Raw genomic sequence first — 17,853 nt, 5'->3', positions numbered from 1 at the left:
TGATTTGGCCACGGCTAATCACATGACACAGCTGGGCTAGAAACACTAGTATACAATGGATGGCATGAATGAAGCCATCCATTGTATACAATGGGCCGGTACTCAGATCTGTCATCGGCCGTGTCCGAGGTACACGGCCGGTGACAGATCGTGCTGCGGCTCTCCAGGCGCGCAAACTGCGTATGCCTGGGAGGACGCCATATGGCATCCACCCAGAACGCTGAGGGATTTTCCCGGCCGCCAAACGGCCATTGGCCAGGCGGCAAAAGGTTAAATGAAGAAACTGGGGGTTAATATTTTGATTATTGCCAACTCCCTTCAATGAGGACAGTCACTGCAACTCAAAACCTTGAGTCACTAATAGCAAAGACTTTTGACCTGTTGTCCATATCAGCAACTGGCACAATATGATGTCATACACCCCAGTAGTCTTCGTGGGCATTTTTTTTCTTTCATCTGTAGGAAGAGCTTTCTCAGCTAAGCACACTCTCCTGCCTGAATGCCTGAGCTAAGGGCAGACAGGATCCAGAAAGTAAATGCTACATGAACCATCTGCCTTTACTCAAGATGGCCATAACTAGAAATACTAAGGGGTGTTTTTCAAAGTGATTTCTCAACAAAATGATGCATGGAGACTAGACGTGCAGAATGGAAAATTTCGACAGCAGAATGGAAACAAAACTATTTCCGGCAATTAAAACTTCTGAAAAAAACTGTGTGTGGGTCCTCCTCCTATCCACAGCAAGCCCTTTCCGGTCTGGTATGGATTTTAAGGGGAACCCCATGTCAAAATGTTAAATAAAATGGTATGGGGTCCCCTCCAAAATCCATATCACATCCATATCCGATTTCCTCATGACCCATACCAGGCCACATGCCCTCAACATAGGGGGCTGCTTTGGATCCCCCCCAAGCACCTTGCCCTCAAATTCTGCCCCCTATTCACCAAAAAAGTTCAAAAAGTTATTAAAAATACAACAGTTTTTGACAAGACCTTTATTAACCCCTTAACGCCGGCGCCTCCCGGCTCTTTAAGGGTTTCAGAAGCCAGGAGGCAGGGCAGGGTTTTGGGTCATGTGACCGCCGTGACACACCTTTCCATGAGTACTGGACATGTGTGCTGGGAGCACGCATGGTGCACGCTTTCAGCACATATGTTCTTTTTTAATAGAACGCAAATGTGCGGCCGTTCAGGGTCTAGGCCCAGACGCCTGGAGGCCGCACATTTGCGTTCGGCCGGAAGAGGTTAAAATAATTAAAATAAATGTTCCCTGAAGTAGATCCAATGTCGATCACAATGAATGTCAGCCGCCGACCCTAAAAAAAAAAAAAGAGCCCATCATATGGCCCTGCCCCTTAGTTATTTAAGAACTGTCAGATGGCAGGTGCAGAGCTCTTTTTATTTCCAGATCAGCAGCCAGCATTCATAGTGAACGTCAGGGGACATTTTATGTATTTATTTATTTATTTTTACCAAAGAACTTGTCAAGACGGTTGTGTTTTTACTCACTTTTTGCACTTTTTTGGTGAATCAGTAGGGGTACTCCTATGCATTCACATGGGGGGGTGGAATCTGTGGGCTCATTGTTTAAGGGGGCTTCCATATTCCAATAAGTCACCTCCCCACATCCACCGAGCCAGGGTTCTGGGGTAGAAGGCCTTGTCCTCATCAACATGGGGACAAAACACCCCCTCCCCCATGTTGAGGGCATGTGGACTGGTATGGTTCAGAAGGGGGAGTGCTGCTCATTCGTCCCCCCCCCTTTCTTGGCCTGTCAGGCTCAGCTAAGGGCCTGATAGGGATTGGGGGGACCCCCATGCAGTTTTTTTTCTCAGTTTTTAATTGCCAGCAATTGTTTTGTTTACATTCAGCTGTCAGCGGGGAACCCACTTGCTAGCCTGCTCCTTAGCAACCAGCTATTCTTCAAACAGAATTTGGATCGTCGATCAATTTTTAACAAATTTCATTACTATTTCATTCAGAGATTCTAATGTATTTAAAAATATGTTCGAATTTTTATTCTGACCAAAAGGAATTGCACATGTATAATGGACACATGGATCGATATGTGAGTATGCTTTGAATATTAAAAGTGAATTAAACACCTTCAGTCTGGATCAACTCTGACATTTCTGTTATACATGTAAAAATCTTCATTTTTTTTAACTGGAAAATTACTTAGGACCCCCAAACATTATATATTTTTTAAGTAATGTCCCTGGAGAATAAAACAGTTTTTGAAGCAATTTTTTATGTCACACAATATTTGCACAGCAGTTTAACAAATGCTAATGTTTTTGAAAAATACACTTTAATGAATGTTGGTGCACACAAACACATTATAATACCCAATTTTTTGTAAAATATAAAATATGATGTTACTCTGAGTTAACAGATACATAATATGTCATACTCTAAAATTGTGTATGCCTGTGGACAAATTATGGTACATATAAATCTCCATAGGTGACACTTTAAAATGTTTTACAGGCTATCATTTTAGAATTAGAGATCTGGGGCTAGAAATATTTCTCTCACTCTTGACGTTTACAATGATACTTCACATGTGTGGTTTGACAGTTTATATACAGTCATGGCCGAAATTGTTGGCACCCTTGATATTTTTCCTGAAAATCAAGTATTTCACACAAAAAAGGTATTGCATTAACACATGTTTTGCTATACACATGTTTATTCCCTTTGTATGTATTGGAACAAATATAAAACAGAGGCAGAAAAGCAAATATGACATAATGTCACACAAAACCCCAAAAATGGGCTGGACAAAAGTATTGGCACCCTTAACTTAATATTTGGTTGCACACCCTTTGGAAAACATAACTGAAATCAGTCGCTTCCTATAACCATCAATAAGCTTCTGACACCTCTCACCCGGAATTTTGGACCACTCTTCCTTTGCAAACAGCTCCAGGTCTCTCTTATTGGAAGGACACCTTTTCCCAACAGCAATTTTAAGATCTCTCCACAGGTGTTCAATGGGATTTAGATCTGGGCTCATTGCTGGCCACTTCAGAACTCTCCAGCGCTTCTTTGCCATCCATTTCTGAGTGCTTTTTGACGTATGTTTGGGGTCATTGTCCTGCTGGAAGACCCAGGATCTTGGACGCAAACCCAGCTTTCTGACACTGGGCCCTACAGTGCGACCCAAAATCCTTTGGTAATCCTCAGATTTCATGATGCCTTGCACACAGTCAAGGCACCCAGTGCCAGAGGCAGCAAAACAACCCCAAAACATCATTGAACCTCCACCATATTTTACCGTAGGTACTGTGTTTTGTTCTTTGTAGGCCTCATTCCGTTTTCGGTAAACAGTAGAATGATGTGCTTTACCGAAAAGCTCTATCTTGGTCTCATCTGTCCACAAGACGTTTTCCCAGAAGGCTTTTGGCTTACTCAAGTACATTTTGGCAAACTGTAGTCTTGCTTTTTTATGTCTCTGTGTCAGCAGTGGGGTCCTCCTGGGTCTCCTGCCATAGCGTTTCATTTCATTTAAATGTCGACGGATAGTTCGCGCTGACACTGATGCTCCCTGAGCCTGCAGGACAGCTTGAATGTCTTTGGAACATGTTTGGGGCTGCTTATCCACCATCCGGACTATTCTGCGTTGCAATCTTTCATCAATTTTCCTCATCCGTCCACGACCAGGGAGATTAGCTACAGTGCCATGGGTTGCAAACTTCTTGATAATGTTGCGCACTGTGGACAAAGGCAAATCTAGTTCTCTGGAGATGGACTTGTAACCTTGAGATTGTTGATATTTTGCCACAATTTTGGTTCTCAGGTCCTCAGACAGTTCTCGTCTCCTCTTTCTGTTGTCCATGCTTAGTGTGGCACAGACAGACACACAATGCAAAGGTTAAGTGAACGTCTCTCCTTTTTATCTGCTTTCAGGTGTGATTTCTATATTGCCCACACCTGTTACTTGCCCCAGGTGAGTTTACAGGAGCATCACATGCTTGTAACATTCTTATTTATCCGCAGTTGTGAAAGGGTGCCAATACTTTTGTCCAGCCCATTTTTGGAGGTTTGTGTGACATTATGTCGAATTTGCTTTCTTTCCTCCCTTTTTTTGTTTTGTCCCAATACACACAAAGGGAATAAACATGTGTATAGCAAAACATGTGTTAATGCAATACGTTTCGTGAGAAATACATGATTTCCTGGAGAAATATCAAGGGTGCCAACAATTTCGGCCATGACTGTATGCATGCGCGAGACCTACCTGCATGCTCACATTTGCACATGAGCATCGAGGTGCTTTAGCATTTTTTTATTCTTTTTTTTTAAATGACGCTGTACCTTTACATCTTTTGATAAAACGTTATTGCTATCACAAGGGATGAACAACATCCCTTGTGATAGCATGGGCCATGGCAGTTCCACTTTATGGAGAGATCTGGCGTCTGTTATCTTTACTCTGGCCTCCAAACCATCTTCTAAAACTAAGACTGGTTTGATCAGATGCTTTTACAAACTGGTTACAGCTTGTTAACAACAAACTGTAGGTAACAAAATCCTTGTCGCTTCTGGAGTCTGACATCACAGAAGGGAGGCAGGTAGCAATGTACATTCCCAGGGGTGGACTGACAGCTCATGGGGCCCCTGGACAATAGGGGATCATGGGGCACCTGTGTCCTTGCCCAAACTCAAAAAAGCCTATGAAAAAGGTACCAGGGGCATCTCATGGGGCCCCCTACTGACCCCGGGCCCTCGGGCAGTGCCCGAGCTTCCAAATGGTCAGTCCGCCCCTGTACATTCCTCACCTAGTGCTTCACAGATCCTGGCAGATCCTGGCAGAAGCAGAAGAGCCCAGTAAAGGCAGCAAAGAGTGGCCTGTAAAAGTGATCAAGAAGGTCTTTAGTTGCTCAGATCACTTTTACTTTCTAGGAAATCTGGCACTTCTAAAAAATTATATCTCAGGCATCCCTGCAGCCTAATATGGTTGGTAACTAGGTAAGCATAAAATGAATTAACAATGGTAACCACCCTTCCATGATGTATTATGCCTGCTGCCTTTTTAAAACCTGCCCAGATTTAGTTCGATTACTATACAGAGAGATCTATGCGCTCTACTCTATACTGTTTTAATGATAGAGTGGAACCACTACGTGTGGGGATTTATATATGTCTTTGCTGCATAATATCACTATTTGTTTTCTCTTTGTTTCTATTTGTTTACTAGATGGCTGGTAACACTGGAAACTTTCTGTGTTATTTTCATTTTCTTCTTTTTCAACTTTTTCTCTTTTTTAATGTTTGTTTCTTTCTTACTGTTTTGTATTTGGTTATATGTACTTGTATACATGTATGTATGTGTCTTTTGTATGCTTTAAACACTAATTAATGATACTTCTGATTTAAAAAAAAACAATGGTAATAACAAATTTTGCATACAAAGTGAACAGTAAGGACTAGGCATAAGACCACCTCACCAAGTGCTATAGTGCGAACTATATTGCCAGAATACATTTATTGTGGTGATGCTCATCTTAGACTGACAGGGTATGCACTGTCCAAAAGAAAATGAGGATGGTAGAGGAAGGCAGGGGGGCAGGGGAAGAAAGGGGACTTGCAGAATATTTATTATGGGAGGAGAAGCCCTTCTAGATGCTCTTTTGCTGGCTATCGTTGGGGCCCTTTAAGAGCATTAGTGCACTTAACAACAGACCCAGTTAACCTGCATGCAGCATAGGTACAGTAAAGGTATAGTATGGTGTAGGGCCAGGAGCAAGGTAGATCTGGTTCAGATATCATAAAGGTTTGGTATAATGCAGTATAGGATTGGTATAAGGGTTGGTATAGGTGCAGGCTAGGTTTGGAATAGGTGCGGTATAGAGTGCAGTATGGGTGCAGCATGGATTGGGTACCCTTGGTGTCCTGCTCTCAGTAGCTCAGTCCCTGTTAGCAGCATTAGCAATGGCTGAACAGCCCTCTCACCAGTCCCTTGGAAGCTGTGATGACCTCTCAGTGTAGAAAGGGGGGGAGGCCCTCAATATTTCCACAGAATGGCTCTGGAGATTCAGAGGTGGGAACAAGATTGAGAGAGGATGCTCTGATCATTCTGTGATTGCTGTTTCAGACTACAATTCCAATGATCTTAAGAATTCTGTATAGAAGTCCATAGGCCTGGCAATATCTCTCCCTCTGCTGACTGGAGGAGATAGTATAGCATAACAGCAAAAATTGAAAGTAAACTGATTGTAAAGAGGGAAATGTCTCCTTCTCCGTGTTTCTGTAGTCCAGCAGCTGGCTACATAATAATGGATAACAAAAGTGGGTAGGGTCATTCATATGTTATGCAAATGATAATCACAGAGCCAGTGATGGATAAGGATAATGTGTAAGCGCGTTGAAATGCTAGTTAGTGAGACAGGTGCTGCCCCAGCCGGGAGGGAAAGAATTAACCTGTTTCCCACACTTTTTGCTGAGCTTTACATCTCTTCCTGTGCCGATAATAAAAGGGGGGAGGGCTCTGCCCAGACACACAGTCTGCATGGGAAAGAAAGTCACAGACAAGCCAGGACATGCAATCTCCAGCTGCTTACAGAGAAGGGGAAGCAGTTCCACCTCGGAAAACAAGCCTGCCTGCTGTAACATCCAGCATATAGGGGGATTGCTGGGACCTGCAGTCTTCGCTGAAGAGACCAGTTATGGAGATCTACCACTATGGACGGTTGTATCTCTCATCCTGTGAAGGTACACTGTGGCAGCCACAGCCTGAGTTAGGGATTAGGGACGCTAAGAAAATACTGTTATATTTGTTATCTGGAATGCCCAAGTTTTTTTAGTAAAGCTTTTGAAACTTTATCCTTTGCCTGGTCTCTAGTTACTATTCAAGTAACTGGCACATTCTGCACTTAGTCTACAACTTGAATCAGAGAAGCACACTAAGGTATGAAGAAGGTAAGTGGTATACCAAGCAGTCTGTCATAAAGCATGTGCCTATGGCAGGTGGGACAGCCTTTTGCAGCGTGGGAGTTGTTGTCAGCAGTCTCTCCATGAGCAGTCCCTCTCCCATAGCAGTGGGAGCAGATCAGAGCTGTAGAGGTGAAGCGTTGATAGAGAGCATGTATGGAGCCCACACTAGGTGCTCGGCAGGGTCCCATACTTCCACTGGTAGTGAGGTAGCGGAATTACACTGGACAAGTGGAGTGGGCATAGGTTAAGCATGACCCTCTTAAATACAACAGTTACAAAGAAGGTGGACATTGACACGAAAATTTACATGGTGTAAGGCCTTCTCTGAGTTGGAGGTTTGCCTTAAGATTGCGTTATCCCTGAAAGCAACCTCCACCCTGTCCCAAGGCATTGGTGAGCATGGCAAAAGTAAAGGTACCCCATGTGCAAGGTGAGTGACCTGTTCTAGGTGCTCAGCGTAGCCCAGAAGAACCTACCCTGAAGTAGGCCTCCCATGTGACCCACACTTAGCGCCCAACAAGGAAGGGAAGCATGGAAGAAGTACCACCCATCTGCCCTATATTTGCACATGGCTTTATATACTAGGCTGGCTTGATTTTGAAAACATCTAGCCATTTCTAGTCATTTTTTATCAGTAAATAAATATGCTTTGTCAAATTTCACTGTACTCAAACTATCACAAAGACAATTGCTTGCAGCATTATTATAGTGTACTCATAGCAGACTGATGTAAGAGTCTAATCGAGCAAATGGAGCGAGAGAGCCCTGGGTAACAGGGATAGGGTAGTAATTGCTTCCCGGGGCTCTTGCAAAGGCGCAATGAACTTTTATAAACTGAAATTCCAAGTGAAAACCTGGCACTTATTTCTGTAACATTGATGAAAGAACACTGCCCTATGTTCAAAACATAAATACTAACAGTAAAAGGTGCTGCTTTTATGGCAACCATTTTCATTAGTAGTTCTAGTCTGCAGAAAGCAATATATTGATTTGGAAGCATGGGTAATGTCGAGTAGTGGGGACACACACAGACAAGTTTATTCTTTCTGTTACTCAGTTGGGCTTTGTTTTGGGCACCACACATTTGTATAGTATAGGCTCTTCCAGCAACTCCATGTCCAATGGGGTGAAAACACACTTCATCCCTATTAGCCCTGGGGGAGGTCCAGCCTGACCAGAATTTATGGTCACCTTTCTCCAGCCCACTTTAACTTGTAGATCGTGCACCACCATGCACAAGTCCATGCTCTAGTCTAGAGTAATCCCCATTGGTTTGCAGTCCATACAAGAATCCTCTGAAAGGGATGCCAACTTTATTGTAGAACAATAGTAGAGTAACAGTTATACAAATTGGTGATACTACAAACTCAGAGAACAAGTTGCAAATGTTTTGAAGTAACTAAAGAGAGAAAGAGACCTCCACACTCACCACTTGTCAGGCGTCTGTGATAGTGAGCTCTGGTAGATCACCAGCTCGGGGTTCCCCAGGCTGCGGAGTCTAAGCCCCAGCTTGATTCTTCACCAGGGCCCCTGATGGTGGGGATGGACTTGCAGTAAGCTGGAACCAGGTCACGAACTCCAGGTACACCCCGCCAGCAGAACACATTGATCACTGCTGGCAACTAACGCCGCCAAAGTGCTCACATGAAATAAAATATGACAGCCTGTCTGTACTGAAGTCACTCAATGCCACTGTAACAAGAAAATCAATTAGGATTGTTCCAGCCTGGGAGAGGGCACGTTGCCCTCCCAGGAATCTACTGCCATGCGGCTTCAGGAGAGTGACCTGAGGGCCTGAATGCTGAGACTTGGGTTCTGCTATGCTGAGTGAGGGGTCGTCTACTGAAGATCTGGTCTGGTAACACAGAAGAAGGCACCCAGCTGCTCTTGGGCCTTGTGAGTACAGACATCCCTAAAGGATCTTAGAGACTGAGTGCTGTTTAACCCCCTCTGGTGTTCGGAAGTCAGCTTGGAGTCTAGCAAAGGCAACACCTTTGTCCACCTGGCCTACTTTTAAAGGGACACTGCTCTGGGGCACTACAGAATATACTACTGCTACTACTACCACTACTACTTGTTTACTATTGCCTTAGAGCTAAAGTCCACTGTTTGATTCAAGCACGGACTCTGATATAGCTTGCCCTGAAGATTAGATAAAGTCCTCAAGTTTACATAGTTCCTATTTTTGGAGTATCCCATTCATCTCTCCCATCCCTATCCAAATTTTCTAAATATAAAAAAAACAAAAACAATACCTGGATATTGGAGAAAGATGTGAATGAGCCTAAGTACCAGCTGCGGGGCAAAGCATGTGGGGAAAACCTGGAAAGTAGCGGGAGTAGTGCTACATTGTTTATGGTTCATAAAGGTGATATACACCTATATATTTTTTCACTAATTATAAATTTGTGCACAGCACAATTGGTAATCTTATAATTTGTAAAGTTTACCAGCCTATATAGGTTTATTTCATTATTGCACTATAATCGATTGGTGGGCTTGAGAGAGTTTGTATTTTTAATGTTGGCAACCTGCCTACAGGCCTACCTCACTGTAATCAAGATGGTTCTGCCCTACATAAACTCAGTAAAAGGCATAAGTGCATGGGTGATTCTTGACTATGTAATTCTCCAAGTAAATGACCAGCTATGTCTTGCAGTCATTTATGAATAATAACCCATTGCTGTTCATTTATGGTGGGCTGCAGACTATTATCAATCATGAGGGAGCAGTAACGATTCTTGGTCACACTGTTGATCATGATTGATAACAGCCAATGTAGTAAAGCACAGATAACTTAGTATATATATATAGCAGTGTAATTTTTAAATATAAAATATAATATTCTTTTAGGAGCAAAATGATATGAGATATTTATAGCACTATGAGAGCACTTCCTTTGTTATCTCCTTTCCTGATCCCTATCTGAATGGTCTTGTAATTGTGTTATAGCAATTATTTTACAATGGTGGTTTCCCTGAATACTCAGAGATAAGTGAGATCCTATGCAATGAGCCAGTAGGTTATCAGCCATGCCAAGAAAACCATTTCATTTTTGTTTAGAGTAGAATACAGACAATGCCAACCATTTTAGTATGTTTGTCCAGATTATTTCTTTGCTTCACTCATTTCCTCTGTGTGTAATATGACAATACATCCTACAGGAAAATGTGTCCCCTTTCCTTTTAAATTGCCCTTTCTAAGCAAAAACATCCTTGGACACTGATTATATAGAAGCATTCTAAAATGCAATTTGACAACATTCTGCAAATGATTTATGATTGAACCCCCTAAAAGTCATGAAACATCCCAAATCCACTTAGTGGGACTCCAGACAACTGTTTTTTTTAACTTTCTGTTCAGTTGGGAAGGTCAGACTTCAATTGTTGTGTCCCCCTTAGGAAGATTAGCTTTTCTTGAGACTGTAGCCAGGGCTGCTGTTAGAAACTACAGGGCAATACAGCAAACATGACACCCCCCCCTCCAAATAAAACAGAGTTTACTATGCTTCAGTTATAAATGTACACAGTGAGTGGTCAGTACCGATCACTCACTGTCTTCATCTAGGAAAGAAAGGGGCTGGGAAATGTGATCCTATTGTTTGCTTGCAGCTGGTAAGGAGAGGAGGGAAGCCAGCATCACTGAGGGAGTGGGGGCACACAGGGCAGCCAGGGCAGCAGAGGAAAATGTATGGTGCACAGGGAGGTTGTTGGGTGCATCGGGGTGGGGGCAAATACTGGAACCGATTGGTGGTTACAGTCAGGGCTGTGGATAAGGGGGTACAACTAGTCCTCCTGTACAGGGCCCTGGCCAGCAGGGGGGCCCAGACAGCTGGGTGAATCAGATGTGGGCAGGGAGGGTGATCATCACGGTGGGGGGGGAAGTTACTGAAACCGATCCCCTGTAAGGCTCTCTGCAGCAGCTGAAAGCCTGTGGGAGAGAGAGGAGAAGCCAGCTTTCAGCTGCTGCAGAGCGCCATACAGGGGATCAGTTTCAGTAACTTCCCCCCCCACCGTGATGATCACCCTCCCTGCCCACATCTGATTCACCCAGCTGTCTGGGCCCCCCTGCTGGCCAGGGCCCTGTACAGGAGGACTAGTTGTACCCCCTTATCCACAGCCCTGACTGTAACCACCAAGCCAGATAATATCTGGTAAAGATACAATGGGGCTGATTAACTAAAAACTGGAGAGAGCAAAATCTGGTGCAGCTGTGCATGGTAGCCAGTCAGCTTCTAACTTCACTTTGTTCAATTAAGCTTTGACAAAAAAAAATGGAAGCTGATTTGTCTCTATGCAGAGCTGCACCAGATTTTGCACTCTCCAGTTTTAGTAAATCAACCCCAATTATTCATAAGTGATGTTAGATAAACAGTTAGGTGCAGACCTGTCAAAATGTAAAGTAGAACTAAAAACAAAAATTTATTTTATTTTTGGGTATTGTAGGTGAGGGTTATAATCCCTGTCAGTATTGTTTGCTTCTGTGTCCAGTTGGGGAGATTTTGTCAAAGCTAAAACAGGAAATGAGGGGAAAACCCTCCAAAGTGAGGATATCACTAGAACTAGTGCTCCCATTGGAAGATTTCCCCTCTTTTCCTGCTCTGGTGACAATTTAAAATTTGGGACTTTGTTTCAATTTCATTATCAGTGACAACGGTCATTAGGACAAATAGAGAGGGTGAATCTCCTATCATGGACACAGACAGCAATAAAAACCTGACAGTTGTTCTAGTCCCTCTCCACTCTGTCCAAAAAAAATTCTAATTCTAATTCAAGTTTCTTGATATATATATATATATATATATATATAGTCATTAGAGGGTCTGATAACCTTCACTGTGACTGAAGATATCCAAGATGAAGATTTTATATTGGGGGATGCTGTTTGCTGTGTACATCAGTCTTTTTGTCAGTAAGACCAATGGGGGACATTACTGTTGACCTGTCAAAGCTGATAACAGAGGACACAAGAATGCAGTTATGTACAGTACGTAGATAAGAATACTAAATACAATGTCAAGCACATTACCTAAAGCCTAGGCATATACAGTATGCTAAAACAATTTTTATTGGTCTCCTAATCTAATACTTGATGAAGGTAATGTTGAGGTGTTGTTCACCAAACATTTGCTTTGTCTTGCCAGCTGTGTTATATTAGGATAGCATGTACTGGGGGTGCAAGATTTAAAATAAAAATCATATAAAATAGTACTTTCTAGGCCCATATAAAAAAGTACTTTCTTTTGTGTGCACACATAGAAAATCATATGAAAACATTTCTTTCTTGATTACAAGCTCCAGAGGGTTGTCGCCATAAGGCCGGTGTTTCCTTTGCTTGCTTTTGCATACACATAATCCTGTTTGGTGTAAATGCAGCTGAACGCTAAACCTGTTCTCTATTGGTTACTTCAGGCATCCATAGAAGATGGCACAGTTTTTCTATAAAAATGGTGCAAAACCATCATGAGAGCAGAAATCATTAGTGCAGGGCTGAGAAAAGGGGTGGGCAGGAGGGTCAGCTACCCTCGGCACAGCAGAGCAAGGGGGCAGAGAATGGACACAGAGCAGTAAACCCATTCTACGGCATGCAATAACAGTGGTGGGGGGGGGCACAGTTCCACATCCTTGCACTAGACGAACCTGGCCCAGTACTGCATTAGTGGCACATTAGCAAAGTGAAAGCTGTGCACCTTCAAGTTAACCGTACTGTTTTGTTAAGCGTCTGAATAAAAAGTATCACATAGTAACTGGTAGGAGAAAGAGACAGAGCGGACTGGGTGAAGAAGATTGAGATTTTGTTGCACAGAGGTTTGATTTATGATTGCATCTGCAAGAAGGAATATCCATGCCAGGAAGGTAACAGGTTTAGTCAAGTTTCTTACCTGTACAGAGCATAGCCCTGGGCTGAGGGGGGCATTTGCCTCTGTAGGTACTTTCCCAAACAGTGCAGAGGCAGTCTGGGGTTGTCCTTTTGAAGTTTTATTTGCCTGTAGGACTGGTAACAAGAGGGGGATTAGGGTGGTATGGGATACTCCAAAATGAGATGTCTTGCTAGCAGAGGACAATTCATAGGCAGTCCAATTAGCCCTAATACAGTCAGGTCCATAAATATTGGGACATAGACACAATTCTAACATTTTTGGCTCTATACACCACCACAATGGATTTGAAATGAAACAAACAAGATGTGCTTTAACTGCAGACTGTCAGCTTTAATTTGAGGGTATTTACATCCAAATCAGTTGAACGGTGTAGGAATTACAACAGTTTGCATATGTGCCTCCCACTTTTTAAGGGACCAAAAGTAATGGGACAATTGGCTTCTCAGCTGTTCCATGGCCAGGTGTGTGTTATTCCCTCATTATCCCAATTACAATGAGCAGATAAAAGGTCCAGAGTTCATTTCAAGTGTGCTATTTGCGTTTGGAATCTGTTGCTGTCAACTCTCGAGATAAAATCCAAAGAGCTGTCACCATCAGTGAAGCAAGCCATCATTAGGCTGAAAAAACAAAACAAACCCATCAGAGAGATAGCAAAAACATTAGGTATGGCCAAAACAACTGTTTGGAACATTCTTAAAAAGAAGGAACGCACCGGTGAGCTCAGCAGCACCAAAAGACCTGGAAGACCACGGAAAACAACTGTGGGGGATGACTGAAGAATTCTTTCCCTGGTGAAGAAAGCACCCTTCACAACAGTTGGCCAGATCAAGAACACCCTCCAGGAGGTAGGTGTATGTGTGTCAAAGTCAACAATCAAGAGAAGACTTCACCAGAGTGAATACAGAGGGTTCACCACAAGATGGAAACCATTGGTGAGCCTCAAAAACAGGAAGGCCAGATTAGAGTTTGCCAAACGACATCTAAAAAAGCCTTCACAGTTCTGGAACAACATCCTATGGACAGATGAGACCAAGATCAACTTGTACCAGAGTGATGGGAAGAGAAGAGTATGGAGAAGGAAAAGAACTGCTCATGATCCTAAGCATACCACCTCATCAGTGAAGCATGGTGGTGGTAGTGTCATGGCGTGGGCATGTATGGCTGCCAATGGAACTGGTTCTCTTGTATTTATTGATGATGTGACTGCTGACAAAAGCAGCAGGATGAATTCTGAAGTGTTTCAGGAATATTATCTGCTCATATTCAGCCAAATGCTTCACAACTCATTGGACTCATATTTATACATTACAGCAGGACCTGGATATACATATATATATATATATATATCTTAGATTGTAAGCTCTAACGAGCAGGGCACTCTGTTTCCTCCTGTACCAAATTTATTGTAACTGTATTGTGGTTTTTATTTGTGTTTTTTGAGCAGCGCAAAAATTTTACATTTATGTATTGAGTTTTATAGATGAGCACACATCCCATGTTTTGGCAGCAGCTTGTTTACATTTGAGTTTGTTTCTTTTTTGGCAGTGCACAATTGTTATGTATTATCTTTGTACTGATTACAAATTATTTGTATTTTAACTAAATTAAATAATTTGTTACAATACAATTTTTTTAAATTTATTCTGTCTGTGTACATTACTGTTTGATTTAGTATTACAAATGTATGTGATTCTGCATATATTAAATGCTTGTATTGTGGAATGTTATTTCAGGGGTAACTCATCAGTCGTAGATATAGAAGATTCCACCAGGTGGTGCTATTATACAGTTCCAAAAAATGCAGTCATTTATCAGATTAATGTATCAGCGCAATATATTATTATTATACAGGATTTATATAGCACCAACAGTTTGCGCAGCGCTTTACAATATAAGGGAGACAATACAGTTACAATAAATTTGGTACAGGAGGAAACAGAGTGCCCTGCTCGTTAGAGCTTACAATCTAAGATATATATATATATATATATATATATATATATATATATATATATATGTATATCCAGGTCCTGCTGTAATGTATAAATATTTACGGATGTAGTTTTGACTGGCTACTACTGTACCTTTAGAAGCTCTTGTAACATTTTCTGTTAATTGACAATTTTCCACAAATTATATATATATATATATTTATTTATTTCAGGTACTTATATAGCGCCGTCAATTTGTGCAGCGCTTTACACATATATATTGTACATTCACATCGGTCCCTAACCCTCAAGGGGTGTACAATCTAAGGTCCCTAACTCACATTCATACATACACATATTAGGGCTAATTTAGACAGGATCTAATTAACCTACCAGCATGTCTTTCGAGTGTGGGAGGAAACCGGAGTACCCAGAAGAAACCCACGCAGGCACAGGGAGAACATGCAAACTCCAGGCAGGTGGTGCCGTGGCTGGGATACGAACCAACAACCCTACTACTGCCAGGCGGAAGATATAGATATATATATTTATATATATATATATATATATATATATATATATACAGCCTTCACAGAATGTGACAGGTCCTCACAAGCAGGTTTAGTATAGGTATCATTTTCTCATTGAAAGTGCTGGGTGCTTCACAAACAAGACAGAGTGTACCATACAGTGTACACACAAAATGTAGTCCTTGCCAGCTTTTGAGGCTGAAATACAGGCATCCAGCTCAATATATTTATTTATTCAGGTACTTATATATCGCCATCAATTTACGCAGCATTTTACACACATATATTGTACATACTTGTCAGTCCCTAACCCTCAAGGGGCATACAATCTAAAGTCCCTAACTTACATTCATATATACAGTCAGGTCCATAAATATTGGGGCATCGACACAATTCTAACATTTTTGGCTCTATACACCACCACAATGGATTTGAAATGAAACAAACAAGATGTGCTTTAACTGCAGACTGTCAGCTTTAATTTGAGGGTATTGACATCCAATTCAGGTGAACGGTGTAGGAATTACAACAGTTTACATATGTGCCTCCCACTTGTTAAGAGACCAAAAGTAATGGGACAGAATAATAATCATAAATCAAACTTTCACTTTTTAATACTTGGTTACAAATCCTTTGCAGTCAATTACAGCCTGAAGTCTGGAACGCATAGACATCACCAGACGCTGGGTTTCATCCCTGGTGATGCTCTGCCAGGCCTCTACTGCAACTGTCTTCAGTTCCTGCTTGTTCTTGGGGCATTTTCCCTTCAGTTTTGTCTTCAGCAAGTGAAATGCATGCTCAATCGGATTCAGGTCAGGTGATTGACTTGGCCATTGCATAACATTCCACTTCTTTCCCTTAAAAAACTCTTTGGTTGCTTTTGCAGTATGCTTTGGGTCATTGTCCATCTGCACTGTGAAGCGGCATCCAATGAGTTCTGAAGCATTTGGCTGAATATGAGCAGATAATATTGCCTGAAACACTTCACAATTCATCCTGCTGCTTTTGTCAGCAGTCACATCATCAATAAATACAAGAGAACCAGTTCCATTGGCAGCCATACATGCCCACGCCATGACACTACCACCACCATGCTTCGCTGATGAGGTGGTATGCTTAGGATCATGAGCAGTTCCTTTCCTTCTCCATACTCTTCTCTTCCCATCACTCTGGTACAAGTTGATCTTGGTCTCATCTGTCCATAGGATGTTGTTCCAGAACTGTGAAGGCTTTTTTAGATGTCGTTTGGCAAACTCTAATCTGGCCTTCCTGTTTGAGGCTCACCAATGGTTTACATCTTGTGGTGAACCCTCTGTATTCACTCTGGTGAAGTCTTCTCTTGATTGTTGACTTTGACACACATACACCTACCTCCTGGAGAGTGTTCTTGATCTGGCCAACTGTTGTGAAGGGTGTTTTCTTCACCAGGGAAAGAATTCTTCGGTCATCCACCACAGTTGTTTTCTGTGGTCTTCCGGGTCTTTTGGTGTTGCTGAGCTCACCGGTGCGTTCCTTCTTTTTAAGAATGTTCCAAACTGTTGTTTTGGCCACGCCAAATGTTTTTGCTATCTCTCTGATGGGTTTGTTTTGTTTTTTCAGCCTAATGATGGCTTGCTTCACTGATGGTGACAGCTCTTTGGATCTCATCTTGAGAGTTGACAGCAACAGATTCCAAATGCAAATAGCACACGTGAAATGAACTCTGGACGTTGTATCTGCTCATTGTAATTGGGATAATGAGGGAATAACACATACCTGGCCATGGAACAGCTGAGAAGCCAATTGTCCCATTACTTTTGGTCCCTTACCAAGTGGGACGCACATATGCAAACTGTTGTAATTTCTACACCGTTCACCTGATTTGGATGTAAATACCCTCAAATTAAAGCTGACAGTCTGCAGTTAAAGCACATCTTGTTCGTTTCATTTCAGATCCATTGTGGTGGTGTATAGAGCCAAAAATGTTAGAATTGTGTTGATGTCCCAATATTTATGGACCTGACTGTACATATACTAGGGACAATTTATACAGGATCCAATTAACCTACCAGCATGTCTTTGGAGAGTGGGAGAAAACTGGACTACCCAGAGGAAACCCACGCAGAACATGCAAACTTCAGGCAGGTGGTGCCATGGTTGGGATTCAAACCAATGACCCAAGTACTTGCAGGCAGAAGTGCTAACCATTTAGCCACTGTGCTTCAATTAAAATGCATGGTTGTGAGCTCTGCCAAAAGATTGTTAATTCTGTTTATGCCCCACTGTCACTGCAACGTACCCCGGAGGTGTGGTGTAGTGATGTTTGATACATGCAGACAGCACTGCGGTGCAGTGGCATGAATGAAGTGTCACTTTGTGCACTTCAAATAAAGTTGGCAAAAAAGAAAAAACTGTGTAATGCAGTAAAATACACATCACATTGCAACCCTACTAAACTTCTCTGCAGCTCAAAATGGACAAACTGCTCTGGTTTACTGTGCAGGCAAGTGTGAATGGGCCCTTAAAGTGAAGGGAACTTCCTCAGCAAGGACACAGACAGCAATAAAACACTGGCAATAGTTATAAACCCCT

Source organism: Staurois parvus, unplaced genomic scaffold, assembly GCF_062004578.1.
Source record: "Staurois parvus isolate SC_StPar_1 unplaced genomic scaffold, SC_StPar_1.0 ptg000054l, whole genome shotgun sequence".
NCBI lineage: Eukaryota > Metazoa > Chordata > Amphibia > Anura > Ranidae > Staurois > Staurois parvus.
This window is presented reverse-complemented; position numbering follows the sequence as displayed.